Consider the following 23,895-nt stretch of genomic DNA (forward strand, 5'->3'; position numbering starts at 1 on the left):
TTTACAATGATATTATGTACTTACTGAATAAAATTACACATGCACAGTTTCGCGCTTTTAATATGAAGATGAGTTACCAAAAATGTTTATTTTTTTCCAAGATAAAAATTTGTTAAATTGGAAACGAATGTTGGAGGAGGTTTGCACTCTATGAGTGTGGTGCTCTAGTTAACTGGTTGCTATTGAGGTGTAAAGCGGATTTCAATTAATCTAACCAACACAGGCTTCAGAAATAATCTCCTACCAAGCCTTTAAGTCAAAATATGTTCTGTACCTTGTCAAATATTGTGTACAAAAACAGAGAAAGATATATAGTAGCAATTCCATAGTTTCTTCATCCTCTCACAGTTGGCAAAGGTATGACAAATTGTAAAAAAAAAAAAAAAAATACAGAAGATATTAAATAGGAAACATTTATAGGTCCCAAACCATGAATGCTTTCCAGCTGTGAGTGAGAGTAAATTTTAAATGTTCTGATTTTGACCTATAAAATTCTGAATGTCTGTGCATAATCTCATCTTAACCTGCAGTTTCAGGATGTTGATTTACTCTGTGTTTATAAGGTTGAAAAGAAGTTGTCAAGATATAGCAGTTTTGATTTTTGTGCACGTTCCTTGTAGAGTAATCTACTGGTGGATATCATAAAGTCGGATTCTGTTGAATTATTTAAAACTAACTTTAAAACATATCCTGTTTCTGTTATGAGTAGTGTAGCTCTAGCACTCGCCCCCTAACTTGCCCCATTTTGTGCTGCACCCCTTACTTTGGCCTTCTATAATTAGTAAAAGTAAATCCATTCGGCTCTTCCCTTGTCTTCGCCACAGCAGATCCAATGTGGAACTGCATGTTGACTTAGCACAACGTTTATGCCGGATGCCCTTCCTGATGCAACTCCACATTACATGGAGAAATAGGCAGGAGTGGGGTTTGAGCCGGGAACCTTCCGCACTGAGACCAAGCGCACTAACCACTTGGTCACCACCCCTGCCTTGCCTTATGTAATTAATAAATATGTTTTAATTAATTTATTTAAAGTCTATATCTGGCATTCGAACATTTAATGTTTCTGTGGCATCACGTAAATCACTTGGAAAGTCTCTGATCTGAAATTGCTCGTATTATTTCCCTGCCAGTTTCCCTCTGGCAGATCCCGAGCAGCCGGGAAAGCAGGCCAACTGGGTGACTGTGAGGAGGAAGCGTAGCCCTAAACAGAAGCCCGTGTACACCGCCAACCCGTTCACATCTCTAACCGTTTTTCCCCACTCGGTGACACACCCGCCGAGGAACAAACTCTGGTTATTGGCGACTCTGTTTTGAGAAAGTGAAGTTAGCGACACCAGCAACCATAGTCAATTGTCTTCCGGGGGCCAGAGCAGGCGACATTGAAGGAAATTTGAAACTGCTGGCTAAGGCTAAGCGTAAATTTGGTAAGATTGTAATTCACGTCGGCAGTAATGACACCCGGTTACGCCAATCGGAGGTCACTAAAATTAACACTGAATCGGTGTGTAACTTTGCAAAAACAATGTCGGACTCTGTAGTTTTCTCTGGGCCCCTCCCCAATCAGACCGGGAGTGACATGTTTAGCCGCATGTTCTCCTTGAATTGCTGGCTGTCTGAGTGGTGTCCAAAAATGAGGTGGGCTTCATAGATAATTGGCAAAGCTTCTGGGGAAAACCTGGTCTTGTAGGAGCGACGGCATCCATCCCACTTGGATGGAGCAGCTCTCATTTCTAGAAATCTGGCCAATTTCTTAAATCCTCCAAACCGTGACTATCCAGGGTTGGGACCAGGAAGCAGAGTTGTAGTCTTACACTCCTCTCTGCAGCTTCTCTCCCCCTGCCATCCCCTCATTACCCCATCCCCGTAGAGACGGTGCCTGCTCCCAGACTACCAATAACCAGCAAAAATCTATTTAAGCATAAAATTCAAAAGAAAAAATAATATAGCACCTTCAACTGCACCACAGACTAAAACAGTTAAATGTGGTCTATTAAACATTAGGTCTCTCTCTTCTAAGTCCCTGTTAGTAAATTATATAATAATTGATCAACATATTGATTTATTCTGCCTTACAGAAACCTGGTTACAGCAGGATGATGATGTTAGTTTAAATGAGTCAACACCCCCGAGTCACACTAACTGCCAGAACGCTCGTAGCATGGACCGAGGCGGAGGATTAGCAGCAATCTTCCATTCCAGCTTATTAATTAATCAAAAACCCAGACAGAGCTTTAATTCATTGAAAGCTGACTCTTAGTCTGTCCATCCAAATTGGAAGTCCCCAAAAACCAGTTTTATTTGTTGTTAGCTATCGTTCCTCTGGCGTTACTGTGAGTTTCTCTGTGACTTTTCAGACTTTTGTCTGACTTAGTGCTTAGCTCAGATAAGATAATATAGTGGGCGATTTTAACATCCACACAGATTGCTGAGAATGACAGCCTCAACACTGCATTTAATCTATTATTAGACTCAATTGGCTTTGCTCAAATGTAAATGAGTCCACCACCACTTAATCATACCTAGATCTTGTTCTGACTTATGTATGGAAATTGAAGACTTAAACAGTATTCCCTGAAAACTCCCCCTTCTGTCTGATTCATTTCTTAATAACATTTACATTTACTCTGATGGACTACCCAGCAGTGGGGAATAAGTTTCATTACACTAGAGTCTTTCAGAAAGCGCTGTAATAGGTTTAAGGATATGTTTCCTTCTTTATGTTCCCTAACGCCATATACCACACAGTGCAGAGTAGCTACCTAAACTCTGTAAGTGAGATAGAGTTATCTCGTCAATAGGTTACATCCTCATTGAGACAACTTTGGATGCTGTAGCTCCTCTGAAAAAAGGAGCTTTAATCAGAAGTGCCTGACTCCGTGGTATAACTCACAAACTCGCAGCTTAAAGCAGATAACCCGTAAGTTGGAGAGGAAATGGCGCCTCACTAATTTAGAAGATCTTCACTTAGCCTGGAAAAAGAGTCTGTTGCTCTATAAAAAGCCCTCCGTAAAGCTAGGACATCTTACTACTCATCACTAATTGAAGAAAATAAGAACAACCCCAGGTTTCTTTTCAGCATGTAGCCAGGCTGACAAAGAGTCAGAGCTCTATTGAGCCGAGTATTCCTTAACTTTAATAGTAATGACTTCATGACTTTCTTTGCTAACAAATTTAACTATTAGAAAAAAATACTCATAACCATCCCAAAGACATATCGTTATCTTGGCTGCTTCAGTGATGCCGGTATTTGGTTAGACTCTTTCTCTCCGATTGTTCTGTCGAGTTATTTTCATTAGTTACTTCATCCAAACCATCAAATGTCTATTAGACCCCATTCTACCAGGTGCTCAAGGAAGCCCTACCATATTTAATGCTTCGATCTTAAATATGATCAATCTATCTTATTAGTGGCTATGTACCACAGGCTTTAAGGTGGCAGTAATCTAACCATACTTAAAAGACCATCACTTGACCCAGCTATCTTAGCTAATTATAGGCCAATCTCCAACCTTCCTTTTCTCTCAAAAATTCTTGAAAGGGTAGTTGTTAAACAGCTAACTGATCATCTGCAGAGGAATGGTCTATTTGAAGAGTTTCAGTCAGGTTTTAGAATTCAGTATAGTACAGAAACAGCATAGTGAGGTTACAATGATCTCTTATGGTCTCAGACAGTGGACTCATCTCTGTGCTTGTTCTGTTAGACCTCAGTGCTGCTTTTGATACTGTTGACCATAAAATTTATTACAGAGATTAGAGCATGCCATAGGTATTAAAGGCACTGCGCACTGCGGGGTTTGAATCATATTTATCTAATAGATTACAATTTGTTCATGTAAATGGGGGAATCTTCTTCACAGACTAAGGTTAATTATGGAGTTCCACAAGGTTCTGTGCTAGGACCAATTTTATTCACTTTATAACATGCTTCCCTTAGGCAGTATTATTAGACGGCATCGCTTAAATTTTCATTGTTACGCAGATGATTACCCAGCTTTATCTAGCCATGAAGCCAGCGGACACACACCAATTAGCTAAACTGCAGGATGGTCTTACAGACATAAGGACATGGATGACCTCTAATTTCCTGCTTTTAAAACTCAGATAAAACTGAAGTTATTGTACTTGGCCCCACACATCTTAGAAACATGGTGTCTAACAGATCCTACTCTGGATGGCATTACCCTGACCTCTAGTAATACTGTGAGAATCTTGGAGTCATTTTTGATCAGGATATGTCATTCAAAGTGCATATTAAACAAATATGTAAGATGCTTTTTTGCATTTACGCCATATCTCTAAAATTAGAAAGGTCTTGTTCTCAGAGTGATGCTGAAAAACCTAATTCATGCATTTATTTTCCTAGGCTGGACTATTGTAATTCATTATTATCAGGGTTGTCCTAAAAGTTCCTGAAAAGCCTTCAGTTAATCAAATGCTGCAGTAGAGTACTGACGGGGACTAGAAGGAGAGAGCATGATCTCACCCATATTGGCCTCTCTTCATTGGCTTCCTGTTAATTCTAGAATAGAATTTAAAATTCTTCTTCTTACTTATAAGGTTTTGAATAGTCAGGTCCCTTCTTATCTTAGGGACCTCATAGTACCATATCACCCCAATAGAGCGCTTCGCTCTCAGACTGCAGGCTTACTTGTAGTTTGTAGGGTTTGTAAGAGTAGAATGGGAGGCAGAGCCTTCAGCTTTCAGGCTCCTCTCCTATGGAACCAGCTCCCAAATCGGATCAGGGAGACAGACACCCTCTCTACTTTTAAGACCCTGAACCATCCCTTAGTTATGCTGCTATAGACTTAGACTGCTGGGGGGTTCCCATAATGCATTGAGTGTTTCTTTCTCTTTTTGCTCTGTATGCACCACTCTGCATTTAATCATTTGTGATTGATCTCTGCTCCCCTCCACAGCATGTCTTTTTCCCGGTTCTCTCCCTCAGCCCCAACCAGTCCCAGCAGAAGACTGCCCCTCCCTGAGCCTGGTTCTGCTGGAGGTTTCTTCCTGTTAAAAGGGAGTTTTTCCTTCCCACTGTTGCCAAGTGCTTGCTCACAGGGGGTCGTTTTGACCGTTGGGGTTTTACGTAATTATTGTATGGCTTTGCCTTACAATATAAAGTGCCTTGGGGCAACTGTTTGTTGTGATTTGGCGCTATATAAATAAAATTGATTTGATTTGATTATTACTGTCATCACACTCATACAATTCTACAGTATTTTTAATTTCCATTTCTACATTTTACAATTCTACATTTATTATTTCACCCATTGTTTGTGTGGATCCTGCCCACAGGTCTAACCTACAGTCTATGAAATGCATAAATATTATTTTTATATCAGAACAAAGGGCAAATAAGTGTCACGCAAACAAAATAGTTATTAAAAGTAAATAACTGAGCTACTATAGCTTTTAAAACAGTTTATCAATTTTATTCAAAGTTTCAAAGAAGATTAACAAATAAGCAATATTTATACAACAGCCAGACCTGTCAGATTTAAAAACTAATTTTAAAATTTACTCTTGTCTGAGCTGGAGCACTGTGTTTTATGTTTGTTAGAGACAACACCCTGAATTTGTTCATACTTGCAGTCACAACTTCACCTAAAAGCAACGTACACAGATGATCAATTTAAGAGCAGTGAAATCCACGCGGATAAAGACAAGACAAGCTTAATTTATGTTGCGCAGAAGTCTTCATTTAAAACTATCCTAGCGGCGTTCTGAACTTGAAGGACTGCTGTTTTTTTTAAATGTACCTCCTGAGGTTAAAGGTATTATTTAAAACCCAGACAGTCTGTAGTATCACTGCTTCCTGAGACATTATCTAACAGGTGCACGGACACTACAACAACACAACGCTTGCCACGTCTTTAAAAAAACATTTATCAACACCACCAAAGGACTGGTACTTACTTCAGCAAATCTTTTGTCTCGTCACCACGTTTAGTTTTCCTCACAGATTGTTTACAGCTGTCATCTCCTAATTCCTAATACAAACCTCAACCTACAGCAGAAGCTGTGCTCACCATGGCAACGCCCCACCCTCAGCCGTTTTCATTGGTTAGGAAAACTAGAGTTTCTCTGTAAAACAGTCGCGTTGAAAGCTGATTGGGTGTTCTCTGTGTCCGTCAAATTATGACGCTTTCATGCCCGGTTCGTTGACCCAAACCGTACGTGGCAGTCAGTCAACACAAGGAGGGCGGAGTTAGAGCGTGATGTAAACCATTACGGATTAATGAACTCTTAAAACGAATAAAAAACAATAATAATAAAATGGTAAAACTGTATATATATATATATATATATATATATATATATATATATATATATATATATATATATATATATATATATATATATATATATATATATGCCAAATCCAAAAACAAAATAATTAGTAAATCACTTTGAATTTTACTTGTTGCAAACCGGCCTGAAGGCCTTTGATGATCCACTGGTCTGGAAGTCCATTGCTGTGGCCTTTAAATCTGGACTTCACTGTAATTACAAAAAGAAAAAGTGAGGAAGACGGTCGAGTTTGGCATGAGCGCTGCAGTCAACTCACATGAAACAAGAAAGAATGGCAGATGGCCATTATGAGTACTTGGTAATGCCTTTTTGGACTTTTTAATGCCCCAGCCACTTTCCAAAGTCTAAATGTCTCCAAGTAAATAGGCTAAATATCTTTGTTTATCTGGACAACATTCTAATTTCTTTCTAAAAAGTTATGAGTAGCACATTGTCCATGTATGTAAGGTTCTGAAACAATTGCTGCAAAATCAGCTGGTTCTCAAGGCTGAAAAGTGTGAATTTCACCGCTCCTCTCTATCCTGTCTGGTTTCGTAATCACTCCAATAAATATTGGGATGATCCAACAAAGGTTAGCATATTTATTTATTGATAACTACCAAAAGCCACAAGCAACTAAAGGTTTTTTTTTAACTTGTATCACTGTTTTGTCCAAATTTACAGCACAATCACAACTCCTTTATACAAACTAGTAATAAGCCCCTTCGGCTGCTAATTTGTTTGCTCTTGGAGTCCCTACAGCATGTTGAACTGGCACAAGTTTTATGCCGGATGCGCTTCTTGGCACAACTTCACATTGCATCAAGAAATGTAGCAGTGTTCAGGGAAGGCTCCCAGTTCAAACCCTATGATTTGAACGGGGAACCTTCCGCAGTGAAACCAAGTGCACTAACCACTCGTCCACCCCTGTGGCTGGAGTATGTTTGGGACAGACATCCTTCAGGGATTTGAATGTCTTTCTTTTATACAAACTCTCTGCTACTCCATCGCTTTCAATGATGACATCAGTGCAGACCCTCAGAGGGGATGGATCCTCTGATGACTTCTCAACCCAAAGGCTGAAGCACACAGCTTTCCACACCTCCTGCACTGATGGGTTGATGTAGCTGGGTTGGCCGGTGCTGCTTTATGCTGCCTGTCCCTTGCAGCTTCTAAACATTTCCTCCTCTCCTCCTCGAACATAGTTGTGGGTTTAGAGATGACAGCCCTCCAGGCTGGTCGATCAGCGGCAGCTGCTTCAAACTCAGATGGCTGGATACCGCACCACTGAAGGTTTTTCTTCAGAAGGTCTTTGTACCTCAGTTTAGGTCTACCCCTCCAGCGGGAGCCCAACTTGAGCTCCCCGTACATCAGCTGCCTGGGGATATGGCTGTCATCCATCCTACTGACATGACCAGACCATCGTAACTGAGCCTTCAGTAGCAATGCTTCAATGCTTGTTGAGTGGGCTCTATCCAGTACTTCCGGGTTGTAATTTTATCTTTCCAGCCGATGGTCATGATTATACGCAGTGACCTCATGTGGAATTTTTCTAGTTGCTTTATGTGGCGGTGGTACAGAGTCCACGTTTCACATCAGTACAGGAGTGTAGGGATTACTACGGCTTTGTAGATTTTAAGCTTTGTGGACAGTTTGACTCCTCTGTGCTGAAGAACCTTAGCTCTCAATCTGCCCAATGCCTGACTGGTTTTCTGGATTCTGCATGTGATTTCTCTATCCAGCGATCCGTCTGCTGAGACTGTGCTTCCAAGATATGTGAATTGTTCCATATTTTACAGTACGACTGAGTCAATGATGATATTAGGCACAGGTAAAGTTGTATTTGGTGCAGGTTGCACTAACACCTCAATTTTTCCAAGGCTGATTGTTAGGCCAAAGAGTTTTGACACTTCCGCAAAACGGTCTATAATGTGTTGTAGGTGATTTTCCATGTGTGCCATGAGAGCACAGTCATTGGCAAACAGAGCTTCTAGGATAAGTCTTTCCACAATCTTTGTTCAGGCTTGCAGGCGGCGTAGATCAAAGACCGATCCGTCTGAGCGGTATTTGATATGTATCCCGAGGTCTTTTTCACAGTGTGTAGAAGGACTTGTGTGAAGAACAAGTTGAATAGCACTGGTGCGAGTGTGCAGCCTTGCTTCACACCTGTGGAGATATTGAAGGGGTTGGAGAAGTCAAAGAGGTGGAGGTGGCATTCCCACCGTTGTTGTTACTGGGTGTACACACACCCACACTTGACTGTCTTTGTTCTTCGCCAGCAGTACCAGATCCGACAGTCGGGGACGGTGATCACCTGGGAATTCGGGACTTGGCGGCTCCAGTATTCACCAGGTTCTGGGGCGGCGGAAATCGTGTGGTTCCGGCTCTTCTCAGGACAGACGTCTTCTATCCTCGAGCCTGCCCACACGTCACCTCTGTGTATTGACTGTTATGATATTCTGTGATTGTCTGTATGTTCGTTGTGCACATTCACAACATTAAATTGTTACTTTTTGGCTCATCTATTGACCGTTCATTTGCGTCCCCTGTTGTGGGTCCGTGTCACTACACTTTCCCAACAATAATACTGTTTCACTCATTGGACCTTTCCACTCTTGAAGTGGCAGGTGTGTGAATGAGTTCCAGTGTTTCAGTATTATTCTCTCTGAGATTATCCCAGTTATCAAAACTAAACCTACACATCTTATTACATAGGCATACTTGCGTTGTCTCTTCGAATAAGTGTGGGGGAAAAAGAGAAGTTTTGTTCCGCCCATTTCTCTAAAATACGCATTACTTCATGCCAAACTCATCAGACCTTAGGACATTCCCGTATAAAATGCAGAAAGTGCCCATCTCCTACAACTTGTTAGTCAACATGGTGCCCAGTGAAACACTGCATGCACAATTATTAGGCAAACTGTATTCCTGAGGATGAATTTTACTGTTGAACACATACAGAGCTCTTAGTCAATCCAAAATGATACTAAACCTCAAACCTGAATATTTAGCAAAAAAAAAAAAAAAAATTGCTTTGGCTTTCTCTGGGGATTATATTCAGTGTATCTGGAAAGTACTCACAGTGCTCCACTTTTTCCACATTTTGTTATGTTACAGCCTTATTCCAAAATGGATGAGATTATTATTTTTTTAATTTGACACACAAGACCCCATAATGAAAATGTGAAATAAGGTTTTTTGAGATTTTTTTCAAATTTTTAAAAATGAAAAACTAAGAAATTACATGTAGGCTACATAAGTATTCACAGTCAAAGTTGAGCTCAGGTACCTCCTGTTTCAACAGATCATTCTTGGGATGTTGATTGGACATGATTTGGAAAGGCACACACCTGTCTACATATAAGGTCCCACAGTTGACAGTGCGTGTCAGAGTACAAACCAAGCATGAACTCAAAGGAATTATCTGTAGACTTTTGAGACAGGATTGTCTCGAGGCACAAATCTGGGAAGGGTACAGAAACATTTCTGCTGCTTTGAAGTTCCCAGTGAGCACAGTGGCCTCCATCATCCACAAATGGAAGAAGGTTCAGATCCACCAGGACTCTTCCTAGAGTGGGCCACCCGTCTAAACTGAGCAATAGGGGAGACGGGCCTTAGTCAGGGAGGTGACCAAGAACTCAATGGTCACTCTGCCAGAGCTCCAGCATTCTTCTGTGGAGAGAGGAGAACCTTCCAGAAGGACAACCATCTCTGAAGTAGTCCACCGATCAGGCTACGAAAGGCCTTTCATTGGATTCAGGTGTGTTGGAGCAGGGAGACAACTAAGAGTGTCAGGAAGGTGGCTCTCGAGGACCGAACTTGGCCACCCCTGCAGTAGTCCAATGTAGAAGAGACAAATGCATGAATCATAAACAAGCATAACTCAAAGTTCTTGTTCGACACGGGTGGCAACATTCATGGGCAACCACCTGTAGTTTGCTGTCCTTTTACAGCACAAGATTTTCCTGGATTACTTTGAGAGGGAAATAGAAGACATTAGGGTTAAACATATCCCAGCATGCCTTAACCCAGCCACTACACCCTGCTATTGAGGTGGGCGCCACTACTGAGGTATTACCTAGATTTACAGAATTGGATAGTATCTCACTAGGCATGCTGACAAAACTCGTAACGTCAACAAAAAGCACAACCTGTTTATTTGATCCTATACCAAAAAAACTGTTTAAGGACCTGTGGCCCACTCGGGCCAATTGTGCTGGAAATTATTAATCTTTCTTTAACTTCTGGATCTGTTCCTAAATGTTTCAAATCTGCAGTGATTAAACCATTACTTAAGAAACCTAAACTTGACCCTAGTGTATTGAAAAACTATCGGCTGATATCAACTCTATCATTTTGCTCTAGTAGACTAACTTACTGAGAATAATCTCTTTGAGCCACTGCAGTCTGCTTTTAGAAAGTATCATTCCACAGAGATGGCTCTCACTAAAGTGGTGAATGATCTTCTGTTTACAATGGATTCAGACACCACTACGGTTCTGTTACTGTTAGATCTCAGTGCTGCATTTGATACAGTGTAAGATCATATTCTACTTGATAGCCTGGAAAATCATTTTGGGATTACTGGGAGTGCCCTCGCATGGCTGACGTCATACTTGACCAGTCGTTCTCACTGTTTTGTACAGTAACACTACCTCTAACCTTAGTGACATGAAATTTGGGGTTCCACAGGGGTCTGTCTTAGGCCCTTGCTTTTCTCCCTTTATATAGCACCCCTTGGGCACATATTGCGGCATTTTGGAATTACCTTTCACTGCTATACTGATGATACTCAGTTATACATGCTGATAACTGCTGGTAATCTCATTCATATAAAATCCTTAGAAGATTGCCTTGCAGCAGTGAGAAGTTGGATGTCTAGAAACTTCCTGTTGTGTGGGCCGCTGAAGAGGAGGTACTGCTGGCCCACCACCACCAGATGGCGCCCTGCTTGGAGTGCGGGCTTCAAGCACAAGAGGGCGTCAGAGCCGCTGGGAGTGACAGCTGTCACTTATCAGCACCAGCTGTCACTCATCCAACTCATCACCATAAAGGCCGGACTGCAACTCCACCTCCTCGCCGAGAAATCAGCTACCACTCAAGGTAACCTTCTCTGCGGTGATTTTCTGTGACTAAACATTGTTCTGTGTGCAGCCGTTTTCCTGTGGCTACAGTCTGAAGCTGGATTGGCGGATAGTGTGAGCGCGACGTCTTCGCCTCTCACTCCTTCCAGGGAAGGGACTGACAGGAGCTGCACGGGTGAATCTGTTTCTGGAGGTGGAGGTTCTCCATCCCAGAGGAACTGATCAAGGAAAGATTACTGGGTGTGTCTTCACACACCCACCATTAACTGTTTCTGTTCCTGCCAGCAGTACCTGGTCTGACAGCTGGATACGGTGGCCACCTGGGACTCGGGACTTGGCGGCTCCGGTGTTCTTCAGATCCGCTGGCGGTGGAAGTCGTGTGGGATCCGGCTCTTCTCTGGACAGACGTCTTCTATCCTCAAGCCTGCCCACACGTCACCTTGTATATGATTGACTGTACTCCTCTATTGTTACTGTCTGTATTTCGTTGTGCAATTCACAACATTAAATTGTTACTTTTTGGCTTATCCATTGTCCGTTCATTAACACCCCCTGTTGTGGGTCCGTGTCACTACACTTTCCCAACAGGATTTCTCGGCCAGCGTCATGGATCCCGAGGGGCGTTAACCATCGCTTGAACAGCCAATGGAAGAGCGAGGTGAACAGGCTACATAAGTATTCACAGTCAAAGTTGAGCTCAGGTACCTCCTGTTTCAACAGATCATTCTTGGGATGTTGATTGGACATGATTTGGAAAGGCACACACCTGTCTACATATAAGGTCCCACAGTTGACAGTGCATGTCAGAGTACAAACCAAGCATGAACTCAAAGGAATTATCTGTAGACTTTTGAGACAGGATTGTCTCAAGGCTCAAATCTGGGAAGGGTACAGAAACATTTCTGCTGCTTTGAAGTTCCCAGTGAGCACAGTGGCTTCCATCATCCACAAATGGAAGAAGGTTCAGATCCACCAGGACTCTTCCTAGAGTGGGCCACCTGTCTAAACTGAGCAATAGGGGAGACGGGCCTTAGTCAGGGAGGTGACCAAGAACTCAATGGTCACTCTGCCAGAGCTCCAGCATTCTTCTGTGGAGAGAGGAGAACCTTCCAGAAGGACAACTATCTCTGAAGTAGTCCACCAATCAGGCCTGTATGGTAGAGTTGCCAGATGGGAGCCACTTCTCTTAGTAAAAGGCACTTGCAGTGTGCCTGGAATTTGCCAAAAGGCACCTGAAGGACTCTCAGACCATGAGAAGCAAGAGACAAAGATTGAATTCTTTGGTGTGAATGCCTGGCATCATGTTTGGATGAAACCAGGCACCATCTCTACAGTGAAGCATGGTGGTGGCAGCGTCATGCTGTGGGGATGTTTTTCAGCAGCAGGAACTGGGAGACGAGTCAGGATTGAGGAAAAGATGAATGCAGCAATGTACCTGCTCCAGAGCACTCTTGATCTCAGACTGGGGTGATGGTTCATCTTTCAGCAGGACAATGACCTGAAGGACACAGCCAAGATATCAACAGAGTGACTTCAGGACAAATGTGAATGTCCTTGAGTGCTGAGAATTGAAAGACTCTGCAGAATCTGACTGTTTTATCAATCAATCAATCAATCAATTTTTTTATATAGCGCCAAATCACAACAAACAGTTGCCCCAAGGCGCTTTATATTGTAAGGCAAGGCCATACAATAATTATGTAAAACCCCAACGGTCAAAACGACCCCCTGTGAGCAAGCACTTGGCTACAGTAGGAAGGAAAACTCCCTTTTAACAGGAAGAAACCTCCAGCAGAACCAGGCTCAGGGAGGGGCAGTCTTCTGCTGGGACTGGTTGGGGCTGAGGGAGAGAACCAGGAAAAAGACATGCTGTGGAGGGGAGCAGAGATCGATCACTAATGATTAAATGCAGAGTGGTGCATACAGAGCAAAAAGAGAAAGAAACAGTGCATCATGGGAACCCCCCAGCAGTCTACGTCTATAGCAGCATAACTAAGGGATGGTTCAGGGTCACCTGATCCAGCCCTAACTATAAGCTTTAGCAAAAAGGAAAGTTTTAAGCCTAATCTTAAAAGTAGAGAGGGTGTCTGTCTCCCTGATCTGAATTGGGAGCTGGTTCCACAGGAGAGGAGCCCTGGAAAGCTGAAGGCTCTGCCTCCCATTCTACTCTTACAAACCCTAGGAACTACAAGTAAGCCTGCAGTCTGAGAGCGAAGCGCTCTATTGGGGTGATATGGTACTACGAGGTCCCTAAGATAAGATGGACCTGATTATTCAAAACCTTATAAGTAAGAAGAAGAATTTTAAATTCTATTCTAGAATTAACAGGAAGCCAATGAAGAGAGAAGGTGGCTCTCGAGGGACCGAACTTGGCCACCCTGCAGTAGTCCAATGTAGAAGAGACAAATGCATGAATCATAAACAAGTATAACTCAAAGTTCTGTTCGACACGGTGTGCAACACTTATTTCATGGACAACCACCTGTAGTTTGCTGTCCTTTTACAAGCACAAGATTTCCTGGATTTACTTTGAGAGGAAAATAGAAGACATTAGGTTAAACATATCCCAGCATGCCTTAACCCAGCCACTACACCCTGCTATTGAGGTGGGCGCCACTACTGAAGTATTACCTAGATTTACAGAATTGGATAGTATCTCACTAGGCATGCTGATGAACTCGTAACGTCAACAAAAAGCACACCTGTTTATTTGATCCTATACCAAAAAAACTGTTTAGGACCTGTGGCCCACTCGGGCCAATTGTGCTGGAAATTATAATCTTTCTTTAACTTGGATCTGTTCCTAAATGTTTCAAATCTGCAGTGATTAAACCATACTTAAGAAACCTAAACTTGACCTAGTGTATTGAAAAACTATCGGCTGATATCAACTCTATCATTTTGCTCTAGTAGACTAACTTACTGAGAATAATCTCTTTGAGCCACTGCAGTCTGCTTTTAGAAAATATCATTCCACAGAGATGGCTCTCACTAAAGTGGTGAATGATCTTCTGCTTACAATGGATTCAGACACCACTACGGTTCTGTTACTGTTAGATCTCAGTGCTGCATTTGATACAGTTGTAAGATCATATTCTACTTGATAGCCTGGAAAATCATTTTGGGATTACTGGGAGTGCCCTCGCATGGCTGACGTCATACTTGACCAGTCGTTCTCACTGTGTTTTGTACAGTAACACTACCTCTAACCTTAGTGACATGAAATTTGGGGTTCCACAGGGGTCTGTCTTAGGCCCTTGCTTTTCTCCCTTTATATAGCACCCCTTGGGCACATATTGCGGCATTTTGGAATTACCTTTCACTGCTATACTGATGAATAATCAGTTATACATGCTGATAACTGCTGGTAATCTCATTCATATAAAATCCTTAGAAGATTGCCTTGCAGCAGTGAGAAGTTGGATGTCTAGAAACTTCCTGTTGTGTGGGCCACTGAAGAGGAGGTACTGCTGGCCCACCACCACCAGATGGCGCCCTGCTTGGAGTGCGGGCTTCAAGCACAAGAGGGCGTCGGAGCCACTGGGAGTGACAGCTGTCACTTATCAGCACCAGCTGTCACTCATCCAAACTCATCACATAAAGGCCGGACTGCAACTCCACCTCCTCGCCGAGAAAGAAATCAGCTACCCACTCAAGGTAACCTTCTCTGCGGTGATTTTCTGTGACTGAACATTGTTCTGTGTGCAGCCGTTTTTCCTGTGGCACAAGTCTGAAGCTGGATTGGCGGATAGTGTGAGCGCGACGTCTTCGCCTCTCACTCCTTCCAGGGAAGGGACTGACAGGAGTGCACGGGGTGAATCTGTTTTTGGAGGTGGAGGTTCTCCATCCCGGAGGAACGATCAAGGAAAGATTACTGGGTGTGTCTTCACACACCCACCCATTAACTGTTTCTGTTCCGCAAGCAGTAACTGGTCTGACAGCTGGATACGGTGGCCACCTGGGACTAGGGACTTGGCGGCTCCGGTGTTCTTCAGATCCGCTGGCAGGTGGAAGCCATGTGGGACTTCTCTGGACAGACGTCTTCTATCATCGAGCCTGCCCACACGTCACCTGTATAGATGACTGTACTCCCTCTATGTTATTGGTCTGTATTCCGTTGTGCAATTCACAACATTAAATTGTTACTTTTGGCTTATCCATTGTCCGTTCATTAACACCCCTGTTGTGGGTCCGTGTCACTACACTTTCCAACAGGATTTCTCGGCCAGCGTCATGGATCCCGAGGGGCGTTAACCATCGCTTGAAAGCAATGGAAGAGGCGAGGTGAACAGGCGTCAGCAGGAGGGTGTTAGGTGAGCTGCCAGCAAATCCTAACGCTTTCACTGCTCGGTTAGACTTAGTCACCGAGCAAAATGTTATGCTCAATCGGAGGATGGAGGCTCTCACGCCAGGTGGAAGCGCATGCTCAGTGCGCTGCTGCAGCACCTCTACTGCTGACGGAGGCCTGAAACAGACATAACGCTGGTCCTTCAACAACCCCCCCCCCCCCACCACCCCCTGAAGCTTACATAAGCCCTCCGAGCAGTACGGAGGCTGTGTCGAGACATGTGTGGACTTCTTAATGCAGTGCTCGCTCGTCTTTTTCACAGCGTCCTGTCATGTACGAGTCAGACACCAGCCGGGTGGCCTTACGTAATAAATTTGCTTCGAGGAGAGGCACGCGCCTGGGCTAACGGCGCTCTGGGAGCAGAATTCACGGCTCCTAACAACCTACACTGGGTTGTGGGGAGTTCAAACAGGTTTGTGATCACCTCCATAGAGGCGAATCTGCATCAAACTTGCTGCTGTCAATCAGACAGGGGCGTTGGAGTGCAGCGGAGTACGCAGTTGACTTCCGCATCGCGGCAGCGAGGTCCGGCTGGAACAACATTGCACTCCGCGCCACCTTCGTAAATGGATGGTCTCCGGTCCTGAAGGAACATCTAATGGCTAAGAACGAACCGCGGGATTTCGATGGGCTTGTTGATCTGGTTATATGATTATATAACCAATTAGAGGAACACCGTTGGGAGCAGGGGTCCGAAAAGGGTGCCGCCTTCCCCACGCTCCACAGCCCGTGACTCCCGTGTGGCAACAGCTCCCCCTGCTGACGAAGCTATGGACACGAGCAGGGCCAAAGATAAAGCAAATAACAGACAATGGAGGCTGGCCCGCGGGGAGTGTTTTTTCTGTGGCTCGAGTGAGCATCTACAGAGGAACTGCCCCAAGCGGTTAAACGAAAACGCCCGGCCTTAGAAACTGAGCTAAGGGTGGGCCATAACACGCACGCGGGGAAACCCAGTAAATCAGCACGCATCCCAGTTACGATCCTGAGTGGAGATCTGACCCTTCACGCCCCAGCACTGGTAGACACGGGGTCGGAAGGGAATCTGCTGGACAGCAGATGGGCAAGGGAGGTCGGGCTCCCTCTAGTGGCTCTACCTTCACCTTTGAAGGTACGGGCACTAGATGGCACCCTTCTTCCACTAATCACACACCAGACACAACCAGTGACATTGGTGGTGTCTGGCAATCACAGGGAGGAGATTGTGTTTTACGTAACACCTTCAACCTCCCATGTGATTTTGGGTTATCCTTGGATGATAAGGCACAATCCCCGGATTGATTGACCGTCTGGGGTTGTAGCTCAGTGGAGCGAAACCTGCCACCGGGAATGTCTCGGATCCTCGGTTCCACCTGGTGTGACGGCTAGTGAGGAGGTCAAGATTCCCCCCAATCTGACGGTGGTGCCAGAGGAGTACCATGATCTTGCTGACGTCTTCAGCAAAGATCTGACACTCACTCTTCCCCCGCACCGACCATATGATTGCGCCATTGATTTGATCCCGGGCGTTGAGTACCCGTCCAGCAGGCTGTACAACCTCTCACGTCCTGAGCGACAATCAATGGAGACCTACATCCGGGACTCATTAGCTGCCAGGCTGATCCGGAACTCCACCTCCCCGATGGGTGCAGGTTTCTTTTTTGTGGGCAAGAAAGACGGCGGAATGTCCGGATAAACTGCTGATCCCAACCTCTTCTGAAAGTTATCTGTTCTCTCACGACGTCCTGGGTCAACAGAGGCTTAAATTTGGAGGTTTTCAACTTGAAACAGGATGACGACGTCGCCTCGGAGCGCTGCGCGAAGTCCCGCTCCGTGGGAAGTCCTTACAGTGATAGAAACAATCCAAAATCTCTCATCAGCCGTTAAAATTTTCATCGAAAACCAGCTTAATTTGTTGAATGGTATCCACTCGGATGTGCCTACAGTTTGGAAAAAATTTTGATGAAGCACAGCGCCAATCTCTCAGCACTTCTCAGACAATGAAAATCCGACAAGGGGGCTGGACCACTCCTCCCACAAGGCGTGCTCACAGGCGAATGACGTCACCGACAGGCGTGGAAAAACCTACGCATGCGCACGAAGGTTCAAGCTTGGTTGACGTAAAAACATATGAATCAAATCCATATAGTTTTTTTTTTAATAAAAAGGTAGGATACTTTTCTAATAGACCTCGTATATTTGCAGCAGTTATGCCATATTTTATGCATAAAGACATCCCCCTTATAAATTAGTGTTTTGTTTTTTGATACATTAAGGGTAAAACTAAATGGCAAGTTAAGTCAGTTTTTTTCCTATCAAAAGTAAATTTTGTGGATGTCAGTGTCTTTGTATTTATTTCTCACAACAGAGGAAAGGTGGCCCAAAAAACTGTTCTTAGTTAGAAGACTACCTCGTCCAACTAATGAGCATGTGTTATGTCTTCTCCAGACTATCAGCTGTTTGATAACATGACTCGTGTGTCACATGCACAGTGTCTGTCATAACTGGTTTGCTGGATTATAGTTTGTATATGTATCAGCATATATTTAATAATTTTGAAGAACTCTTTATAATCATGTGTTTTTTTCATTATATTTTAAGTTGATTCACTGTGCCTGTGAATCAGTGGTGTGGGGCACAGTGAATCAAAAATTTTAAAATCCGATTTTAAACACCTGTAAATTACACTTGGGAAGACATAAATAACACAGCGTTACAAACAATAACTTTACTGTATTAAATCCACAATAGAAGGAGCTAAACCTATGCATAATGTGTTTATGCAACCTGGTCTCACAGCAGGTTGTGATTCAGTAGCATGAAATACACATTAATCTATTGGTTCGTGATATTGTGACGAAAAGCGCCTAATTTTTGTCACGGCAGCACAAATTCATTCTAATTCATTCCGTGAGTGGCTGCACAAAATTAAAAGTGAAGCGGGAGGTCGGTGGTTATGGTTAGGGTAGGGGGAAAGAGTAAGATTAGGTTATGGTTAAGGTTAGGGTTCGGGGGGTAGGAGTAAGGTTAGGAATAGTGAGTTTAAAAAAAAAACCCATCACAAAAATTTGACAAATTTCATCATGGGAGCATGAAAAAAAAAACAAAAACGTGAGACTAGGCTGGCTTATGCTGCCGCAAAACAACATTTCTGATCCACTGTGCCCCTGCTTCCCCTAGAAATGACAAGTTTTGTCAGCACACCTAGTGAGATACTATCAAATTCTGTAAATCTAGGTAATACCTTTCTTTTTCTTTTCTTTTTTCTTTTCTCAATAGCAGGGTGTAATGGCTGGGTTAAGGCATGCTGGGATATGTTTAACTTAATGTCATCTATTTTCTCAAGTAATCCAAGAATCTTGTGCTATAAAAGGAGAGTGACTTACAGGTGGTTGTCCATGAATAAGTGTTACCACCGTGTCGAACAAGACTTTGAGTTATGCTTGTTTTTGTTGATCAAATCAGAGTAATGGGTCGCTTTGTAGCCAGTATGCATGCTTATGTCTAAGATAGCATCACGCCACGCAAGGTGGAATACTTCTAATTTTGAACTATGCCGTTTTCGTTCTAGACCTCTAGCCTTATGCTTGATGTCACACAAGTAATCATTCAACCAAGGTGACTGTGTTTGGGAGGGCATGGTTTTAATATAGGTAGAGCAATCATGTCGAGTATACAACCCTGGTAATAATTATGGAATCACCGGCCTCGGAGGATGTTCATTCAGTTGTTTAATTTTGTAGAAAAAAAGCAGATCACAGACATGACACAAAACTAAAGTAATTTCAAATGGCAACTTTCTGGCTTTAAGAAACACTATAAGAAATCAAGAAAAAAAATGTGGCAGTCAGTAACGGTTACTTTTTTAGACCAAACAGAGGGAAAAAAATATGGACTCACTCAATTCTAAGGAATAACTTATGGAATCACCCTGTAAATTTTCATCCACAAAACTAACACCTGCATCAAATCAGATCTGCTCATTACTCTGGATCTAAAAAGGAGTGATCACACCTTGGAGAGCTGTTGCACCAAGTGGACTGACATGAATCATGGCTCCAACACGAGAGATGTCAATTGAACAAAGGAGAGGATTATCAAACTCTTAAAAGAGGGTAAATGCCAAGGGTTGTAGTTTTGAGTGCTGAGTTTAAACTGTCAATCAATCAATCAATCAATCAATTTTTTTTATATAGCGCCAAATCACAACAAACAGTTGCCCCAAGGCGCTTTATATTGTAAGGCAAGGCCATACAATAATTATGTAAAACCCCACGGTCAAACGACCCCTGTGAGCAAGCACTTGGCTACAGTGGGAAGGAAAACTCCCTTTTAACAGGAAGAAACCTCCAGCAGAACCAGCTCAGGGAGGGGCAGTCTTCTGCTGGGACTGGTTGGGGCTGAGGAGAGAACCAGGAAAAAGACATGCTGTGGAGGGGAGCAGAGATCGATCACTAATGATTAAATGCAGAGTGGTGCATACAGAGCAAAAAGAGAAAGAAACAATGCATCATGGGAACCCCCCAGCAGTCTACGTCTATAGCAGCATAACTAAGGGATGGTTCAGGGTCACCTGATCCAGCCCTAACTATAAGCTTTAGCAAAAAGGAAAGGTTTAAGCCTAATCTTAAAAGTAGAGAGGGTGTCTGTCTCCTGATCTGAATTGGGAGCTGGTTCCACAGGAGAGGAGCCTGAAAGCTGAAGGCTCTGCCTCCCATTCTACTCTTACAAACCCCTAGGAACTACAAGTAAGCCTGCAGTCTGAGAGCGAAGCGCTCTATTGGGTGATATGGTACTACGAGGTCCCTAAGATAAGATGGGACCTGATTATTCAAAACCTTATAAGTAAGAAGAAGAATTTTAAATTCTATTCTAGAATTAACAGGAAGCCAATGAAGAGAGGCCAATATGGGTGAGATATGCTCTCTCCTTCTAGTCCCCCGTCAGTACTCTAGCTGCAGCATTTTGAATTAACTGAAGGCTTTTTAGGGAACTTTTAGGACAACCGATAATAATGAATTACAATAGTCCAGCCTAGAGGAAATAAATGCATGAATTAGTTTTTCAGCATCACTCTGAGAACAGACCTTTCTGATTTTAGAGATATTGCGTAAATGCAAAAAAGCAGTCCTACATATTTGTTTAATATGCGCTTTGAATGACATATCCTGATCAAAAATGACTCCAAGATTTCTCACAGTATTACTAGAGGTCAGGGTAATGCCATCCAGAGTAAGGATCTGGTTAGACACATGTTTCTAAGATTTGTGGGGCCAAGTACAATAACTTCAGTTTTATCTGAGTTAAAAGCAGGAAATTAGAGGTCATCCATGTCTTTATGTCTGTAAGACAATCCTGCAGTTTAGCTAATTGGTGTGTGTCCTCTGGCTTCATGGATAGATAAAGCTGGGTATCATCCTCGTAACAATGAAAATTTAAGCAATACCGTCTAATAATACTGCCTAAGGGAAGCATGTATAAAGTGAATAAAATTGGTCCTAGCACAGAACCTTGTGGAACTCCATAATTAACTTTAGTCTGTGAAGAAGATTCCCCATTTACATGAACAAATTGTAATCTATTAGACAAATATGATTCAAACCACCGCAGCGCAGTGCCTTTAATACCTATGGCATGCTCTAATCTCTGTAATAAAATTTTATGGTCAACAGTATCAAAAGCAGCACTGAGGTCCAACAGAACAAGCACAGAGATGAGACCACTATCCGAGGCCATAAGAAGATCATTTGTAACCTTCACTAATGCTGTTTCTGTACTATGATGAATTCTAAAACCTGACTGAAACTCTTCAAATAGACCATTCCTCTGCAGATGATCAGTTAGCTGTTTTACAACTACCCTTTCAAGAATTTTTGAGAGAAAAGGAAGGTTGGAGATTGGCCTATAATTAGCTAAGATAGCTGGGTCAAGTGATGGCTTTTTAAGTAATGGTTTAATTACTGCCACCTTAAAAGCCTGTGGTACATAGCCAACTAACAAAGATAGATTGATCATATTTAAGATCGAAGCATTAAATAATGGTAGGGCTTCCTTGAGCAGCCTGGTAGGAATGGGGTCTAATAAACATGTTGATGGTTTGGATGAAGTAACTAATGAAAATAACTCAGACAGAACAATCGGAGAGAAAGAGTCTAACCAAATACCGGCATCACTGAAAGCAACCAAAGATAACGATACGTCTTTGGGATGGTTATGAGTATTTTTTTCTCTAATAGTTAAAATTTTGTTAGCAAAGAAAGTCATGAAGTCATTACTAGTTAAAGTTAATGGAATACTCAGCTCAATAGAGCTCTGACTCTTAGAGCCTGGCTACAGTGCTGAAAAGAAACCTGGGGTTCTTATTTTCTTCAATTAGTGATGAGTAGAAAGATGTCCTAGCTTTACGGAGGGCTTTTTTATAGAGCAACAGACTCTTTTTCCAGGCTAAGTGAAGATCTTCTAAATTAGTGAGACGCCATTTCCTCTCCAACTTACGGGTTATCTGCTTTAAGCTACGAGTTTGTGAGTTATACCACGGAGTCAGGCACTTCTGATTTAAAGCTCTCTTTTTCAGAGGAGCTACAGCATCCAAAGTTGTCTTCAATGAGGATGTAAAACTATTGACGAGATACTCTATCTCACTTACAGAGTTTAGGTAGCTACTCTGCACTGTGTTGGTATATGGCATTAGAGAACATAAAGAAGGAATCATATCCTTAAACCTAGTTACAGCGCTTTCTGAAAGACTTCTAGTGTAATGAAACTTATTCCCCACTGCTGGGTAGTCCGTCAGAGTAAATGTAAATGTTATTAAGAAATGATCAGACAGAAGGGAGTTTTCAGGGAATACTGTTAAGTCTTCTATTTCCATACCATAAGTCAGAACAAGATCTAAGATATGATTAAAGTGGTGGGTGGACTCATTTACTTTTTGAGCAAAGCCAATAGAGTCTAATAATAGATTAAATGCAGTGTTGAGGCTGTCATTCTCAGCATCTGTGTGGATGTTAAAATCGCCCACTATAATTATCTTATCTGAGCTAAGCACTAAGTCAGACAAAAGGTCTGAAAATTCACAGAGAAACTCACAGTAATGACCAGGTGGACGATAGATAATAACAAATAAAACTGGTTTTTGGGACTTCCAATTTGGATGGACAAGACTAAGAGTCAAGCTTTCAAATGAATTAAAGCTCTGTCTGGGTTTTTGATTAATTAATAAGCTGGAATGGAAGATTGCTGCTAATCCTCCGCCCCGGCCCGTGCTACGAGCATTCTGACAGTTAGTGTGACTCGGGGGTGTTGACTCATTTAAACTAACATATTCATCCTGCTGTAACCAGGTTCTGTAAGGCAGAATAAATCAATATGTTGATCAATTATTATATCATTTACCAACAGGGACTTAGAAGAGAGAGACCTAATGTTTAATAGACCACATTTAACTGTTTTAGTCTGTGGTGCAGTTGAAGGTGCTATATTATTTTTTCTTTTTGAATTTTTATGCTTAAATAGATTTTTGCTGGTTATTGGTAGTCTGGGAGCAGGCACCGTCTCTACGGGGATGGGGTAATGAGGGGATGGCAGGGGGAGAGAAGCTGCAGAGAGGTGTGTAAGACTACAACTCTGCTTCCTGGTCCCAACCCTGGATAGTCACGGTTTGGAGGATTTAAGAAAATTGGCCAGATTTCTAGAAATGAGAGCTGCTCCATCCAAAGTGGGATGGATGCCGTCTCTCCTAACAAGACCAGGTTTTCCCCAGAAGCTTTGCCAATTATCTATGAAGCCCACCTCATTTTTTGGACACCACTCAGACAGCCAGCAATTCAAGGAGAACATGCGGCTAAACATGTCACTCCCGGTCTGATTGGGGAGGGGCCCAGAGAAAACTACAGAGTCCGACATTGTTTTTGCAAAGTTACACACCGATTTAATGTTAATTTTAGTGACCTCCGATTGGAGTAACCGGGTGTCATTACTGCCGATGTGAATTACAATCTTACCAAATTTACGCTTAGCCTTAGCCAGCAGTTTCAAATTTCCTTCAATGTCGCCTGCTCTGGCCCCCGGAAGACAATTGACTATGGTTGCTGGTGTCGCTAACTTCACATTTCTCAAAACAGAGTCGCCAATAACCAGAGTTTGATCCTCGGCGGGTGTGTCGTCGAGTGGGGAAAAACGATTAGAAATGTG

The 23,895-nt window shown here is 42.9% G+C and overlaps 1 protein-coding gene across 1 annotated transcript in view; it reads right to left on the bottom strand.

Annotated features, from left to right (window-relative positions):
• The window catches only part of LOC117515326 (nucleobindin-2-like), a 73,359-nt gene extending 67,296 nt beyond the window's left edge, over positions 1-6,063 (bottom strand). Inside the window, exon 1 of the mRNA XM_034175826.1 lies at positions 5,920-6,063. The gene's annotated coding sequence lies outside the window, so the exon portion shown is untranslated. The remainder of the gene's footprint in view (positions 1-5,919) is intronic.
• Between the last annotated feature and the right edge of the window lie 17,832 nt (positions 6,064-23,895).

The sequence above is a fragment of the Thalassophryne amazonica genome, chromosome 8 (genome assembly GCF_902500255.1).
Source record: "Thalassophryne amazonica chromosome 8, fThaAma1.1, whole genome shotgun sequence".
Taxonomy (NCBI): Eukaryota; Metazoa; Chordata; class Actinopteri; order Batrachoidiformes; family Batrachoididae; genus Thalassophryne; species Thalassophryne amazonica.